Source organism: Anser cygnoides, chromosome 1 (assembly GCF_040182565.1).
Source record: "Anser cygnoides isolate HZ-2024a breed goose chromosome 1, Taihu_goose_T2T_genome, whole genome shotgun sequence".
In the NCBI taxonomy this organism is placed as follows: Eukaryota; Metazoa; Chordata; class Aves; order Anseriformes; family Anatidae; genus Anser; species Anser cygnoides.
In genome coordinates, this window is record NC_089873.1 from 47,392,939 (window position 1) to 47,411,467 (window position 18,529).

Sequence of the window (18,529 nt, forward strand, 5' to 3'; positions counted from 1 at the left end):
GTCACCAAGAACAACTTTCAACAGTTGGATAGCAGTTCTATCCTAGAGAAATGAAGTCACGCTAGGTGTTGTAAAACTAGGTGTAGAAAATATTTGGTGTTTAGTATAAACAACACACATTTCTCTGGTTTCCATCCACCATTATCACTGCTGTATGCATCCCACTAAATTAAACCAGACTGACAGCTCCAGCTGTGCTGGTTCCTGTTTCGTCATGCTAGTGCAGGGGAATAGAGTGGATTCAAAAGCTCTGGGCACCATATAGATCAGTGAGACTTTCCATTAATGCTCTGTGGTAGCTACTACCCTGAGTGTGCAAGATAGGTTCAAAATAGGGTCAAAGTAACCACCAGAGATGGGGGAGCAGTGGAGGCAGCCGTGAGTCAGTGTTCTTCCAATCAAGTTGCTCTGAACTGGCAAGCTCCAAACAAGGCATGTGCAACTATACCAGCAAAGCAGGGCCCTCTCTTCCTCTGGCCTCACACAAGTGCCATTCATAGTTTCCTGACTACTTAGACCATGGGCACATGAACAGGTTAAGTTTTGTCAAACTATTACAATTTTTAAAGGCTGTAAATGACAGCATAGTTCTTAAAAGCACTTCAGACTTACCTGAAGAGCAGCAAAAACATCAGCAGATGAGTCAGGGCAAACCATGTCACACTCCCAATCATTTATTTGCACTGTGTAATTTGCTCAAGGTTCACAACTTCAGTGTCACCTCCTTGTTCTGGAGTGCCTAGTCTTACAAAGTCTGAGCTAGTCACACAGCAAGATTTAATGCTGATAACAATACCTCCCAAATCCTTGTTGAGTGTGTGTGTTGTGGATAGCACAGGATGGAACAGGGAAAAGACAGCGACTACTCTCTTAAGCTCCTTTTGAAGCTTCTGGTATTTCATAGCTATCCGAGGGCCAATTAGGATTCTGATTTAAAGCTTCAGCAGTCCCCGAGGACAATAGCAGCTACAGCAGAAAAATAAATACTTGAGTTTTCTTTTACCTTAGACCAATCAAGGAAACACTGACACCAACACATTTTTCCATTTCCCTGTGACCACTATTTGCCACCAAAAAATAACTTCTAACCAAAAAAGTAGAGCGCATCAGACAGAATGGTGATTTGGGCCATGTGTGATTTGGGCCTTGGGAAACAGATTGAAGTATGATGTTGCACCGACTGTAACAAGGCTGTAAGAGTCAATCTACAGGGAGCAATGCTTTTATCTGGTCACCTCTTTCACTAAATACACAAGCAGAGCACTCCCTCTTCTCGTTAATTTGGCCCATTTGCTCTCCGTGCTTCTTTAGAAATTATTAAGAAAAGTGGGCAAATTATGGGCCTGCAAATCTACATGTTTCTGTTTTGTACAAAGCATTGTGACCTTTTTCTGCTCTCCAGTAATTCCAAAGTGTCTTGCTTTTAAAAGTTCAGACTTGTCATGTTGCTAATCCTGGATGAGGACAAGCATGCAACATATATTTGAAAGTTATTGGTTGGAAAATAAGAATGATATTAACATTCAAATTGATTAACCTTTGCAGGGATATCATATTATAGTGGCAGAAGATGGGCTGAATATCAAGGATACTATTTTAGGTGTCTGATTGAAATGCTGTGACTCACCACCCCTCCAGGCACCCGTTTCCCTCCTCTGCCTCTGAAAGGAAGCTGGCCTTCTCTCGGCACCCAGTGCCCCTTCCACTGTTTCCTTTAACATGAGTCAAGACATGATATGCACCTTCCAGCAATGACTACCAAAGTAAAGGTACTGAGGATGAAGAATCAGGGGACTAGAAAACATTTGTCAATCTGCTTCTGTACTTAGAGTTTTTATTCCTGGCTGGCTGCTTGTTGGAGCATCCTGCAGGTAGGATCCCCCCTCAGGTGCTGGGGCTCAACCCCAGCAAGCTTCCCAACGCACCTTTGCTGTGGCCACAGCCAGCACCAGGCTCACCTGGCAGGGAATGCTCCCAGATGCTGCTTCTCCTGGAAGACCCCATCCAGCTTTCTGAGTGCTCCTCTGGTGTTTCAGTGCAAAGTTAGCCAACTCAGTTCAAAATTGAATGGGTCAGTCTCACTTCTTTAGCAAGCAAGGGAACAACCAGCCTGCTCATTGCTATTCCCCAGATTCCCAACCAGGCAGAGTCTAACTCAGAACAGCAGAACCTTTTTTTATGCAAAACTGGAGGTTCAGAATGGTCAAAATTGCTACAGAAGATATTCAAAAAGTCTCTGAGTTCTGAAATTCACCATAGAAAGTAATAAAAGTGATATCATATCTGTTGTTCAGCTTGTGTACAGTAATTAGGTTGTTTATGAGTATTCATTACTTTTTTTTTTTTGTAAGAAAAAACTCCTAAATGACCTCTTTTAGAGACAGCCACATCTCTTTTCTCATTCAGTGGCCAGGGGGTGTAAAATGAAGAACGAGAAATCTCAGGTGCCTGAGAAAGGCAAGGAATGTTGGTATCCATATTAGTTAGGAACAATGGTTTTCCTAATTTTCTGTGTTGAAAAAGATGCCACTATGCAAGATGCCACTATGGAGAAGTACGAACCAAAACAGCAAAAGACAAGAATGAAAACACCTTTAGAAAAGAAAAAAAAAAAAAAAAAAAGAATAAGTGAATTTGGCCTGTAAAAAAAAAAAAAAAAGTGGAAATTGAGGCAATTTCATCCCAATTGTATGCCCCCAAAAGAAGAAATACATTTTTTTTTCATCTAAGTTTGTGCTGCCTACATTATCCTCCATAAACTGACAAATGATACCATTTTTTTCATTACCTAGAAAGTAGCATTCAAGGAAATAAAATCCTGGCTAACAGCTCTACCTTTACATACACATATATATCCAGGAGAAACTAGACTAGACTTAAAGGAGGAGCAGCTTCTCCAAGCTACACAGCAATTGCCTTCTCAGGCTATAAATTGTGAGAATGGGAACAACAGGAATCTGAAAGTGCTTTTACAATTACCACTTACTGTTTGTAAAGCTGGAATATTTTCAAAGGTATCAGCGTTATACAGCAAACTCTGATTAAAAACATGAAATGTAAAAGTTTTATTTACAGGTAATACTAAATAATCTCCAACTCCTTTTTATTGCACCTAAAAGCTAGATCAGAATTTAGAAGTTCTATTGTTAAAGCTACTTTAATTAGCTGGACCAAAATAATAGAAGAATGTTAACCAAATCATATATAAGGCACTAAAAATGCATAGAGTGCAGATCCTGCCTCTACATAAATGAGTAAGCACTTTGACCCTGACTTCCAGAGGAATCTGGGAAGCATGTGACAGCGACTCACCCAGTGTAAGTCACCTCCTACAGTTCCTCTGCCAACTTCCACTCCATTATCCTGGTCTCTGCCCTCTGATGGTCTCCAACAACTTTGCAGAGGTTAGAGGAGGAAGAGGACAAGAGGACACCGTCTCATCACTGTGCTGGGGAAAAGATAAGAAACTCCATCCCCAGCCCCCAGCACAATCAGAAGATGCCTATTCCTATCTGTTTCTGCTTTTGGAGCACAGGAAGACCAAATCACACCAGCTTCCAAAAGTACCACCTCATTTTCCTTTTCTCATTCATGGTATATGTCCATATTAGTTCTTCCCTAATCACCATCATCGTCCCTGTCTCCTTCTGTAGAAGCATACCAGTGTACTTGCAAATCTTTTATAATTTAGGCACCATCCGACTGACTGTATTCTTTAAGATCATCTTCTGTGAAGGCCAGAAATGCTTCTTTCAGATCCTTTGTTTCATTTTCTCCAATTGCAATAGATTTATCCTTGGGGTGCCCTCTCTTTGTCATAAACTATTATGCTATTTTGCACCCCTACCCACTTCAAAACAACCACGTGTAATCTCCATTTATAAGAAGGATAGCCACTGATATCCAGTGCAGTCTGCTTACATCTAATAGCAACTTAAAGAAGCTGAGGGCCAACATGCATATAAAGCAAATTGCACAGTGCTGTACTTAGACTTCCTGTGACCTGGTCTCTTGTCCCTGAAAAAAGAGAGAACAAGAAAGACATAGCATATTTACATCGCTGAATTCCTATTCCTCACAATAGCGTTCAGTCTTTCATTAGGAAATTTTTGACAGTGAAATTAAATGCTCATAAACTGAAACATTGTAGTTAGTTCTCTTCCTTAAATGATGAGGTTGCTTTCAACATACTCTGAGTCAGGACATCGAATTTATTCTCCATGCCCCTGCCAAGGCTATGAAACTTCATCCAAACCCCTAGCTGAAACCCTACTATTGCTCTTCGGAGGCCAACTCTGAAGGTTGCTGTGACCACTACAGAAGAGCAGTTGGATCTCCTACAGCAGCATGTCCACATTCAGTCCCACACCAAGCATCTTTCAGTGTATTTAACCTAACTTCCAGGTACTAACTTCACGCATTCAGTTGTCTTTGTGTAAGAGATGATTGCATTTTTTCAGTTATTACTCAACTCTCAATAAATCTTCTATTTCTTAATCCATGTACAGTGATAAACCAGGTTTGCACATGACAGTGGCTGACTAACCAGTACAAACTCCTTTGGCACTGCTGGACTTGAAGGAGACATTTCTTATTTTCAATGGGTTGCAAACGGCATCTCTTTTTTTTTTTTTTTGACTTGTATTAATACAGCATATTAAAATCCATCTTCAGTGGGCAAGAATTCTGATGTTACATATCTACAGGGCTGTAAAAACATTTTGATCTTCTCTGCCAAACTTTTTTTCTGGAATGAAAGCTATGTAGAAATTCTATTACAATTTGTTGTATACTTTATATAGTTTTATATATATATGAAACTATTGATATCTCTATGTAGCAAAAGATATGTCTCACATATTTCTAACAAATGAGACTGTTATTAGATGCATGCGATGAATTGCCTGGAGATATTACCATGGTACTGTATGTTTTATCATGCAAGCTGAAAACTAAATTGTTTTGTTCCCTTGATGACTGCAATACACACAAGGAACTCTGTAAACTTCAATTACAGCTGCCAAATTTTTGCACATTCCCTAATCAGTTCAGTTATAATAAAATAGAAACTTGAAGTCTTTATAATCTGAGGCTACCTGGAAAATACGTGGGTGGAGCTGATGGAAAGACTGAGAAAGGACAAGAACTGCACCAGGATATATATAACAAAAACACAGATTCCAAACACATCAATAGTTTCAGATGAGATAGAGTTAATTTTCTTCATAGAGGCTCAAACAGTGCTGTGTTTTGGATTTTTGATTAAAATAGTGGTGATAACACATGGATGGTTTCAGTTGTTGCTGAGGAGTGGTTGCACAGAGCCAAGGCCATTTCTGAAATCAGTTATGTTGTATAATGTCAATGTATCAAACCTGTATCAGTGGCTCCTGCATATCAGTGTTGATACTTGTTGCTCAAAAACCATGGAATCACTAGCATCTCAAATATCAAAACACAGGCAAACTGACAAATTGCATTTGTAAAGCTGTCTGAAGAAGTTAGGGTGAAAGGTACAGGAAGTCAGTAAACTTGCCAGACTATAGAGCCAAAAAGCCTTCTTCCAGCCAAAAGAGGAAGAGTCTCCAGTCTCTACGACTGTGGAAGAGAATGTATTCCATTGCCCTTTGCGATACTACCCAAAAGCTATATAAAATGAGAACATTAAAGAGAAATTAAGGGTCAGTATCTGTAGTTACCATATTTTCTCACATTCTATATTATGGTGGCAAATCCTTGTTTTGGATAACTGGAAAACTGAAGGAAACTTTTAAAAGAAACTATGGACTTACCATCACCAAGCATTCAAAAAATCACACATAAATACATGACTATCAGGGGTCATAAACAGTTTAAACATCTGAGATGAAGACTTATTCTCAGTGAAGTAGATGGCAGATTTGATTTCAACAGTGTATGGTTTCCACTCTGTGACATTTCCTAAAAAGCTTCAGGTTGATTTTATTTGCAGGTCAGGCTTCTAAGTCTGGAAGGTACATTTAAGTTGCATTTTCACTTTTTATTTTTACCTGCAGAAGAGCTAAAAACAAACAACAAACAAACAAAACCTTAGCTTTTGGAAAAACTGAAAATCTCATTAGAAATAACAGAAGGACACAGACCTAGCGCTTTAAAACATGCCATGCTTGAGACACAATATGAGTCAATTCTGTCACAGTTCTCAGCTGCCATAGTCCACCTGGTTAATAAACTTTAGCAGGAAGGGAAGGACTAATGACATCAACTCTGCTGAAAGTTGGTGGGTTTTGTTTTGTTTTTAATCACTTGTTCTAAATTAACCTAGTAAAGTAAAAAGTTTATCTCCCATTCCAAGAGGCGTCTTTTTTTTCGGGGGAGGGATATGGTAGTAAAAGCCCCCTCTCGTAACATGTTATACACCAGGGTCTGGAGTTTCTAAAAATCCGTGACAAATTCTACTATCCTCCTTACCATAAAAAGGATTTTGCATGGGGATAATTCCCTTCTACCCCAGCAGGTTACTTTTGTCAGCAATCCTTGTGAATAAAAGTTGTGCAGTGATAAAAATAACGAAAACATGACCTGTTACTTTTGTTACTGATCAGATCCAGTGACAAGGAGTGCAATTTGTGTAGACAAATTTAGAGAGGAGATGTACAATGTGCTCCAAGACATTTTTCTTGGGTATGTAAACTCTATGCACATAAATGTAGGTTATGTCTAAAATGAGATAAATACAACCTAGAGAAATGGAGTTTTTGTAGGCCATTAAGAATAAAACAGATGGCCTGTCTTCCAAGCGCTCCCAGAAAAGACATAGCAAACCCTTAAAAACAAATGGAAGAAGGAAAATGGGTCCACCCAAAACATTACTTGACCTAACAATTTAGAGTGGCTTACAAGGTTACATGAAGAAATACAGAGTGCCCCCAAATGTGCCCACTTTGGCTGTGAGATGCACAAGAAGCCTGTAACCATGCTGAATTGCTTCCCTTCTCCGTTTCTCAATTACTGCTTTCCTATCTCTCTGTAAATCTGATTAAATTGTGCCTGCTTAGTGAAGGGCAAAGGAAAGAGGAGATGGACCTGGCTAGGACTGAATAGGAAAGCAAGGAAATGAAAAAGACAAAAAAGAGAATTTGTCTTATTATTTTTTAAACCTTCTACGCTCTATGACACTTAACACCATGCAACTTAGAAAGGATTTTGGAAAAGCTCAAACAAATACTTTAAAACAAAGGAAAAAGCCAATTCCAGATAAAACATTTTTCTAAGCTCTGTATCCAGATTACATTGCAATAACATAAGCAGAGGCAGGGGTTGATTTTTATGTTACCTGTAAGACTCCAATCTAATCAACCACATAACTAGCTTAAAAATTTGGAAGCTTTTCTCCAGCTCTGAAGAGTTACAGAATTAGACATCAGTTCTTCATACTGCCTGTATAAGCCTTTATGTCAGGACCACTGAAAAGAGTTCTGCTGAATACACTTCAGACAGAGGCATGGAAACGCAGCACAGAAAGTAGGCTTTTTTTTTTTTTTTTTTTCATTTTAATCCCCTGAACAAGAAATCACAGACTGAGAGTGGAGGCAAAACTCAGTTTTCAAACCCAACATTCATTCAGAGCGCAGTGTTACTGTCAATTGTGTTGATGGCTGGCCTGTAAAGGAATTTGCTAAGGATTTTCTGGGAGAGAAAAAAAAAAAAAAAAAGATAAAGAAAAATTCTTGCTCCTTGATCAGGTTCACCACCACTTTTTAGCTACTGCTCCATATGATCTTTTGTCTGTCTCCCCTCCTCCCCGTCTGTTCTGATGGAACCGTGCCCACTCACAAATTGGATGGTCCCTGTTGCAGAGATGCCAGATGCAGGATGAATACTTGAACAACAGAAAAAAAAAGTAGCTTACAAACACTTCTGACTGCCAGCAAGACATGGCTGCATTGCAGAAAGCACATTAAAAAAAAAAAAAAAGGAAACAAACAAACAAACAAACAAACAAAACAACACCAAAACAAAACCAAAACCAAAGAAAAATACCCAACTTGTTTAACTTTTCAAGATGTAGCTGAATTACAGTAGCAAAGTGTACAAATGCCTCCTCAGCCGTGTGTGAGTGCACTGGCAGGCCTGCAGATATGGCAGCAGCAGATTAGTGAGAGTTAAGATTTGCTTGATGCATTAATCAAAAGAAAGGAAACTTTTAAGTCGGTCAGCTCAGAGGGTGCGTTATTTTCAGCATGCATCTCAACACCAGGGAAAGCTTTGGCTGGCAATTGTTTATCACTGTTAACATTTCTCACGGCTTTTGCTGTTAAGGTAGTGATGGGCTGCAAACACCACTAGGTCTGAGAAGTAACATTTCTTACATTTTTTGACTGCACTAAAGCCCTAGGAAATGTCACTTCTCTGCCTATCAACTTCATCAAATATTGAGACTGACATTTTATTCAAATCTCTCCTGTTTGCCAGTAATTACATAGCAGTGTATTCTACTGTAAAATATGGAAATGAGTGGAAACAATAGGGATATGAGGGGAATATACAGTCACTGAAAAGTGCACACAGCAAAGCTCCAGGCACAGAAATCCCCCCCCCCCCCCCCCCCCCCCCCCCCCATTGTTTGCACCTATGAAAAAATACTTTATTTCCAGATTGCTTCTGGTCTCTGTGGAAATGGGTTCAGGGAAACACAAAAAGCAGACAGTCAGATATATAGCCAGGGTCAAATCTTGTCAGGAGTTCAGGGTAAGATGTCTAGCAGAGGACAGCAGCTGTTGTTGATGGCTGAAAAGGTGGTGATAATCCACTGAACTGCTGCTTTACCAGGATGGAAGGTGAAGCTGGAGGCACCATTTGACTGTTTGACAGCCACAGAATAACTTCAGTGTAAATAGCTGAGATACTGCTTAAGTTCTAGGCTAGGTGATAAAAATTTTAGGTCCATCCTTACAAGGGTACCATCCCCATTTCAGTGGTCCACCAGAAAGCCCAGCAGCTGCACCCCCAAATTCAGTTTCAGTTCTATGTCCTTTTGCCTTAAACTGCTATGAAAATGACTGGATAGGGAATACATTTTTAAACAGGGAACAGTTATTAAGCACTAAATTTCTACCAGTATAAGTCATTTAGTATTAATAACTTCACTTCGTAATTAACTTTGCATAACAATAGTAGCTGGATACCCTCATCCTGTGATAAGCAACAGGCTCCTCTGCCCTGGAGACAGTATAATCAAAGCTGACAAAACGGAAAGAAAGGATAATGTACGAAGAGATTAAGTGAATGTCCAAGGTCACACAGACATGTGCCATAGAGGCTGGAGCTGAACCTGAAGATTTGGAGTTGCACTGGCAACTGCTGCTATTTCTATGTTCCTAAAGCACGCTGCTGTGAGAAGGCACAGCAAAGGAAGGTATATTATGGATCTAACTCTCACCTGAGGATTAGCTATCCCTGAGGTCAACCAAGTCAAATAGCAGCGTTGGATCTAATCCGTCTGCAATTTAGAAGATGGTCCTTCATCAGTCACAGCTCTACAGTGAGTGCTGAAAGAGTTAACAGACTGAATCTGCTATGAATTCTACTGAGACAATGAGAAAGTAGATGAATGTCTCATCAGTATTAACATGGAATGATGTTAATGTTTATTAACCTGAAAATATTTGGGGAACACTAAGGAAAACAGAAACAAAACCAAAACCAAATCAACTGCTGGGTGTCCTGCAAAATCTTTTTTTCCTGCCAAAGGCCTGTCTCAATTGACTGTCTGCCACCGTGAGTGTAACCTACACCACTCTTTCTGTTTCTGTCCCTGAATGTCTAAGCATTTTAAATATCCGGTGAGATAAAGACACTTCTTTATTTATGAGATGACAAAGAAAAGACAAGAAGGGGTGGCACTGCTTATCTGTTTTTTTACTCCTGAAGTATTAGCAGGTTATCAGTACCTCTAAACAGGATAGCAATTTGATTTCAAAATTGGTTTCATTGCTGCCCTTTTCACCTCATTTCTCAGAAGACTTGGAGTCACATTCTCCATTGATTCTCCTCCTCTGACCCAGTGGAGATTGAAGAGATACTTACGTTCAAGTGTAACTTTCTTTAAAAACTCAAGAAAATCTCTGCATACTTTCTCCATCAAGGCTTTGTTTTGTTCAGTTTGCCATCCCATTTATGATCAACTTGTATACATAAATGTGACAGTGATTTTTGATACAGGTGTGGAACTATCCAAGGGCTGATAATTAAGGTATGTTCAAACAATTAGCTGCTACCAAAACTAAATCATAAATGCAAATAAAACTTGTAGACCACAAATACAGCTATGTCCTACCCCCTATGCTATAAGCAGTTACACATTATTTTTCCTTTCATTGACTGAATCTTTGATGCATATATTCAACTTTGAGCACTGCATTTTTGATGAGAATAAAACTAACAATTTTCATTGCTGGCTTCCATTTTTTTGATCTAGCAGAGCAGAAGGTATTTAGTTGAAAAAAAAAAAAAAAATCTTCAGGGCATAATGATACTGAGGTGACTCTGTGCTACTTCTGTACCTGGTAAGATGGCTGAATATGTCCCTGCCGTACTCCATGTAGTTGTGTCTGAACGAGACTGATTGATCCTTACAATATTGCTAAGTCAGTCAATGATTTTGGCTAATAAATCTGGGTTACATATGACAATAAAATGAAGCATGCCCCTTGAAACACAGCTTATGACCACATCCCTGCTCTTGGGCAAGACTTTTAATAGTTTTCTCTGCTTGTGAAGGGGGTAATGGCTTGTAGAAAATGAGTTGCTTTTCTGGATCCCACAGGAAAACATTAATACTGGAGAGCTGTATGTCCTTGTGCTAAGGCTAATTGTCTATTTCATTTGCCTTTTCTTTTCCATTTTTCCCCAGCAATTCATAGGTAAAGGAATGCTTACTTTACTGCTTCAGAGACATTTATGGAATGCATATATTTTATTTAATCTTCATCACTTAGCCATGCAAATTATGTCTTCATCTATTGCTGTATTTCTACCATTAAAAAACACCAACAAAAAAGTTTTATTCAAACTGGTTATCATAAGAAGGAAGCTTCTGTTATCAACGTTTTCACCTCCCTTCAGATAAACTACTACACATTATAGCCAATACTACACCAATATTATTCATGTATCAACGTGAAAGGAAAATTCATTCTTCTGCAGCCCAGACAGAGCATTACGAACACGACACATATTGACAGTAACCTCACTTCACAGCTATATTCTTTTTCCTTGGTACTGGTTTGTATGTAAGGATAAAACACTGGCAAAATAAATAAATAAATAGATGAGAGAGAGAGAGAGAGAGAGAGAGAGAGGGAAGGAATGACAGGCCAGGGAAGAATCTCATTCTTTGTAAATGAGAAACTCAGCTCATGATATAACCCTTTCAGCCAGGAGCAAACTGAGGCTTTTCAACTCCAATTGTCTGATCTGAGGTACGTTCCCATTTTTAATGAGACATTTACTAAACTTCTGCATATATAGAGAAAGCTAATTTACTTCTTTAGAGTTCAGACATGTTTCCATCTCAATATAATTAGAGCAAATTGTCTTTAAAACAATATTGATTTTAGATTAAAGCTTTCCATTGCAATACCAGTAGAGGCAGCGTTTCTCTTACTTAACCTTGATGACAGATAATGTCAAATTCAACAAAAACTATTTAATAAAACAATTTTGACTCTTAAAAGAGAAAACTAGTTAAAACTGTGTTAATTGCTCTATCAAATGAAAAATATGCATCCTGTTATAAATGGAAAAGGTTCACATTCTTCTTATATTTTGTTATTAATATTTCAAAAATATTAAAAAACATTTCTGCTGCATAGATGCTTGTTTTTTTACTTTATCTCATGAACATGGCTTGATTCCCCTGCTGTATGTCCAAAGGAAATATGGTAATGTTCACTTTTCACTGTTAACTCTCATGATTATTCTCAGAGATAACCAGAAACTAACATCTACCCATCTGGTATCACATCCAGTAAGAATCCATCTTCCATTTTCCTAAAATGTGCTACTGCCAAAAGAAGTGAGTCCTCCTGAAAGGGACAGAATAAACCAGAACATCTTCTGGAAGAGGAATCCTTCAGTCAGCCAGAGCACATGAAGTTTGGAAGGTTAAAGTTTGGCAACTTTATGAACAGAAACTCAAGTGCCTGCTCCCCATTAGTTTGAAGAAATGAGAGAAGTTGCTTCAATACACCAGGAGAAGGGCCATGGAGCTATTCCCACTTCCATCTTCAAAAGCACTGAAAAACTAGAGGCTGGCACTACTCTGAGATCATCTGTTCACACCAAATGTCTGCCAAAGAATTACGGCTGCTTAGCACAGATACTTGACCACAACTGTGTACACCTGTCCCATTTGCAGTTTGGATGGCCATAAACCTAGGCTCTGAATATACATAACCAAGACAACAGTGTTATGACCAAGTGGTATATCATCTTCCATTAGACAGGGAAGGTGAGGAACACACACACACGAGGTAGAGAAAATGAGGTATTCAGAAAAAAAACATAGCAGTAAAGAGGTAATAATATTTAGCTTGACTCTAACCTAAATATTTTAGCATTACTAGTAAAACCAAGACAAATAGCAGCAGTTTTCAGAAGTACATTTGCAGGATGTCCAATCCTGAACAACTCTGTGCATTCAAAACATGTCTACACCTCTAGCTATGCTTGTCATAGTACATGGTAATAGCTGCACTCTTGCAGGTAATGAGTAAATTCCAGTTATTTTGGTAATGTTGTTTTCAGTTCATCATGGTTACAGCCTACATTTTCTTGCCACAGCCAGCATGAATGACGGAGAATGTTGACACTTTTACATTTACTATCATTTTGGGTGTTGTTTTCTTGGTAATATAGGGATGTACTATAATAAAAGCAGTCACTGTGTATTGGTTGTTTTTATTCAGTAAGCTTAGTGTGTGTCTGGTTCCCCAGAGAGGATTTGGAAAGCTGTGCCTGGCTCTAATGCACATGTATAGAGTGCCTCTCTTTGCTGAGGCCCTAAAATTTTCATGCATTAAAAAAAAAAAAAAAAAAAAAAGGTATGAAGAGAATGTTCCCATATTTTTCCATGTCTGGCTACCTCTGTGAATTACACAAAAAACATTTCATGTGATCAGGCCAGATGTTGCCACAGTGCAAACAGGTGCATGACCACAGCCACATTACCATAATCAGTTCACAGGACTGAGACTGAGAATTGCTTTGCTAGTACAGCAATGATACACCAAAAGGGTAAGGGTGAGAATGATCATCTTCAGAGCCCTTCCAGTACACCAGTGTTTGATTATTGTTATTCCTCATTCTCAATGATCTAATCTGCTCCCCTCCCACTACATACTTAGGGGGTTCACTGAGATTAGACAATTTCAAAGGTCTTTATCCTCTGAAGTTTGCTTTCTGGTCTAAAAAAAATATAATAATAATAACAATAACAATAACAACAACAATAATAATAATAATAATCATCATCATCATCATCATCATCATCATCCAGAGGGGCATTCCTCTTAAAGAGATTCTTGGCAGAAAACAAAATTTGATTATGACTATTTAATTAGGCCCTATCCAACCTGGCCTTCCAGGGGTGGAGCATCCACATCCATGGAAAGCAACAGAAAGAAATACAAGTTCAAAAACAAAGTCAGACAAATCAGATTATAAAACACTAAAATATGACATCACTTTTTAAAGAACCTTCAAAAGATTTCAGTGCAAACAAGTGAAAAGTCACTAGTGTCTCACAAAACAACAGTGTTTGGAGAAAGTAACAGATAAAGCTTTAGATGCTGTTTAATTATAGCATTTAACATTTGAAGATACTGTTATACTTAGCTAGGAAACTAGTCTTGTACAGCCAAGAATCCTCCCTGTTAATGGACTGCAGATCAGACACAATGGGTTTTATACTGTATTAATTCTTTCAAGAGTTCCATTATCAACTGACTGCAGTACCTCTACTGGAAATAATTGTAAATGTTCTAGTGCCAATAAAATGACTTCTAAATTGCCAAAAGATGAGATTTTTTTTTTCCTGAAAGTTCCTTTTTTAAAAAAAAGATATTTTAAAGTTCTGTATATTCATTAACTTAATTTTCACTTCTTTATTTCCTGCTAAATCTTCCAGAATGTTTTATACTAAAATGCAAGAAGACCCCTCCAGATTCTATTTCTGGAGTAGCTGCTACACATATCATAAAGCTGATCGTCCTAAACACCTAGATTTCAAAAAAATAATGTTAAGCAACTTAGCATGAAAATTAAGAAACTTTAAAATCGGTTTTATCATCAATCTTTTCTCTTTCGGTAGCAGCTGCTGTTCTCTCTACCCTAAATGTACTCATGGTGCAACTTCTGGACCAATAGAAGCTGGGTATTGTTTTCAGAATGACTGAAGTACACTTAATCTCATTGACTTTCAGTTTTGCTCACCATGGCATGCCCCTTGAACAGTAAGTGACAGATGTGTCTATTGTCCACAGTAGGGCTTAAAAGGCATCAGTGCCTTTTTGACAGGATTCATTTCCCACCTAAAATGTTCTGTCAGACAGAAGTTAGACACACTATAAAAAATCCTTCTTCCTGGATCACAACTGTTAAAACAGAGCTTTTAGAAAGACATTTGGAGGGCTTCTGGGTCTGGTATGTTATGACATGTCCAAGAGAACCGGTGCTTGCTGATGGATTCAGGAAGAATCCAAAGCTTTGAACTGCTTCCTGTGAAAAGAGAACTAACCCACAGCAACGCTCTCATTTGGGCATGACACAGGAATAAGTCTACTTTGGTTTATTTGTGTGATACCACTTGAATTTATTCTGAAATAATGTCTGTTTCTAGAATGATAATGTATTCCATGTTTATTGTCCATGTAACAAAGGATTTGGCCTTTTACACTAAAGAATAGCAAAAGGAAGGTGAGAGATTTTCTTGGGCTAAATGATCATCAGTACCATTGTAGAGACAAGTGTGGCTGCAGTAAGCAGTCAGGTGTGGTTTCCAAAAATGGTCTGGGCAAAGGTTAGAGCCATGGTGGGGCTATTTTTCTTTCTGATGTTGATGGCAGAGCAAAGTGTAGTGCATCAAACCTCCCAGTGCTCCTGCTGTGAGCAGTAGCTAGGCTGTCATTACCGGCTTTATTCCTATATTTGAAATCAGAATTCTTCTGAGGAAATCTCTGTCCAGTTTAATGCTCCTTAGCACAAAATTCAAAGGACTGGATTAATGAATTTAACTCAAAAAGTTTGTGAATTTGTGCAACCCTGTCATTTTTCATTGCAAACAGCCTCTACTGCAACCCCCAAATCTTGTGCACTAGACTGTGTGTAAACTAGCCATATCTCCAAGGAAAATGTCCTGTTCTATACAGAGATTTTAACAGCTGAGGCACAAAAGAAAATAACGGTACCTGGCAACTGATGTCTCTATAAATGCTTTCTTTCAAGTTGGATCTGCTAGAAAAGCTCCCTTTTAAGTTTGATGAACAAATGCTGATTGCACCATGGAGACAGTTACTACAAGTTACCACCAGCTAGTGGAAGCAAGGAAGAAGACAAAACCCTATAATATTCAGGGAATGCTTTCCTCTGCTAATCAGAGGAAGCTGGAAGATCAAATATGTGTTCAGTGGGCAGTTGTTACTGGGTTGGCTTTTTATCTCGGTTCAATAAATTGACTTGCTCACTTGTTACTAAAGCAGATTATTGTAAATGGGCTTCTTGGTCAGCAGCACCTCTTGATAACATTTTAATTAAAATTAATATGTGTCTCATTTGCTTTTGGGGGTCTAATATGTGACACTTCAGGACACCGACAGTGTCAGATGCCATTTTCTTCAATTAATCGGTACATAATTATATTCAAATGGCTGGGAAGAGTGCAACTTTTTCCTTCGTGCAACATTTTCCATTTTGATATTTGCTCCACTGATAGTGCCCAGTACAAAAGTCACACTTCCCCTCTGAGAGAAGACACTGTGTTGAACTTGCAGATCTTTCCTATGTCTTTTCCCATTACAAAAATTGGTACTTATGATTCCTGTCATTCCCCATCAAAATAAGGTCAGCTCTTAAGTGCTGTCTGGCTGTTGTCATGGACCCTTCCAGACACCTTGTCTACCAGTCTGCATCAGGCAGCAGTGTGCCTCTGTCTCCAGACGGAGAAAGGACAACATCAAGCACCAAGGGACACATCCTGCCCCCACTTCTCCCTGGAGGAGAGTCACAGACCCAGCTTAGGCTGGGGTAGCGCTGGCCAAAGCAGGCAGTACAGCATGCAACAGTCACAGCTGGTGTAACCTGCAGGCTGGGAATGCCATCACCACACTGGGCAGGATCAAGATGGGCATGTGAGAAAGGGAAAAAATAAAAATACTGATGTAAAGCAAAAGTAGCCAGGCTTGATAATCTTTTGTTTCCTAAGATGTCTAATGGGACCTTGACCCGCTGAACCAGAGCTCCTATGGGGGCCATCAGTTTGTGGCACTCATACACAAATCTGCATGTACTTAACTCACACTGCCGCATTTAGGAACAGGAGTGCTAACTTCTCTCTTCTGCATTAAGAAAGTGAAAGCATGGAGGCTAGTTCAAAGACACAAATGTTATCTGTTCAAAAACATCAAAAGAGATAGGCCTCCGTGCTTCAAGCTACCACAGGAATTACTACATTTGGTTTCCTTCTGGCATTAATGATAAATAGTCAGAATCACTGTTCTATGTCTCATACCACACATCCTTCTTGCAAATACACATCTACTTCCTATCAATGATAGACTGTCTTCTCTGCACCTATTCATAAAATGGGGATCATTATTTCCCTTTGTACTACCCACGCTATGCTAAAAAATAATGATTAAAGAAACAGGACGGTCATCTTGCTTCTTTAGTCCTGGCATCCCACTATCGTTATAAGTATTTTTCTACAGTGTTTCCTTCTTTACGGACTCTGTAATGAACTTTTTGTTCATCAGGAAACTAGCTTGTAAGCCGCAAAGATCAGAGCTTTATTTCAAAGGGAGGGAAAACAGTATGTCATTTCATCTCATGCACATTTAGGTGAATTTATAACTCAGGAAACAAGTTACATGATCTTACTGACAGGCATTGATGCAAAGAAGCAGTGCAGCAGAATTTAAACATTTTAGGCACCTCCAGAAAGAGATGTAAGACTCTCTTTTGCAACACACATAACCAGTGATCAGAGAAGTTACTCTGTTTTCAGCTCCATAAACTCACATGTATGTCAACGCTCTATTTGTGCAGGTGACTTTAAAAAAATTATTATTTTTTTTTTTTTTTGGTGCTGTGTTGCGGACACCTGTCCACTTGGAAACATCTAAGCCACAAAACAGCTGTCAGATGGTAGCAACTTTTGGTTACTCTGAACCAGGGCTGGATTCAACCCAACGGTGACTGAGAGGTGAGAGATTTGGTATGATCTTATCAGTTTTCTGAGCCATCTGGTTCCAAATGTGCAATTTAACAGTGAAATATTGCTACAAAGAATCTAACAGCATTTGTGAAGTTTAAGACTAGAATTATCCTTTGAATGATAGATACAATCGTATCAGCTTCGGCATATTATGCATTTAAAATATAGCTACCATTTGCAGTGAAGCAAAGATAACCATCATTAATTCTAATGCAATATAGAATGATGCTCATATAGAAGTGAAATCTCATCCAAATATTTGATCTGATGTCAAAGTAACACATGTAAATCAAGATAAAGATATCAACACAAGATAAAGCAGTTAGTAAAATCATCTGTGCAAACTTCCATCCGAGTACTTCACTTTTCATATATGAGGTAGAAAACAGCTTCTCTTGCACTGCATTACCTGTATGCAGTGTCATACACTATAGCCGTGAGTGACAGTCTTCAAAAACTGAAGGGAAGAACTTAATAGGTTACTTCTGTCAGTCTCACTGCAATAGCCAATGAGTGATCCACAAAATTCAGATTAGCCAGAGCACTTCCAGAAAGGGTATCCCAGCCTTGCTTCTTCCCTCCCTCCTTACACCCATTCTCCAGGTGTAGAAATGAAGCACAGGCACTTACCAATATTTGCTGAAGATCGCACAAAAACCTCTAGCAGAGGACTAAGTTGACAGACGTCTTCCAGGTCCATATGTGCATCCTAGCTGGATGATGGTATGCATTCTCACGCTCCTTCTACAATGTATACAGTATTTTTATGACACACAATTCCCAATGAGTTTGGAAGCTTAGACATCAAATTGGGTGGACAGTCCTTGCAGCCATTAGGAAGCTCTATTAAAGTGAATACACAGCTAAGAAAGGGAGGGCTATGCTCCAGACCAGGCTACAGAAATAGCATCTTAATATTATTTATGATTTTATTTGAACTTTTAGTAAAATATTCATTCATATCCTGATACTAATATAAAATTCTTTATTATCTAGTGATACTAAATTTCAGGCTCTCACAGTTTTAAAGTAGGCCAAATGCTGGGTTTGAATACC

The 18,529-nt window shown here is 38.7% G+C and overlaps 1 protein-coding gene across 3 annotated transcripts in view; it reads right to left on the reverse strand.

Moving 5' to 3' along the window:
• Nucleotides 1-5,238: 5,238 nt before the first annotated feature.
• LOC125182468 (dynein axonemal heavy chain 12-like) overlaps nucleotides 5,239-18,529 on the reverse strand; it is a 115,890-nt gene continuing 102,599 nt past the window's right edge. Inside the window, exons 12-13 of one of the 3 annotated variants that reach the window (XM_066994653.1) lie at nucleotides 18,104-18,217; nucleotides 5,239-6,040 (exon numbers count right to left, since the gene is read on the reverse strand). The gene's annotated coding sequence lies outside the window, so the exon portion shown is untranslated. The remainder of the gene's footprint in view (nucleotides 6,041-18,103; nucleotides 18,218-18,529) is intronic. The other 2 variants (XM_066994657.1, XR_007162326.2) reach the window with 2 other exon arrangements.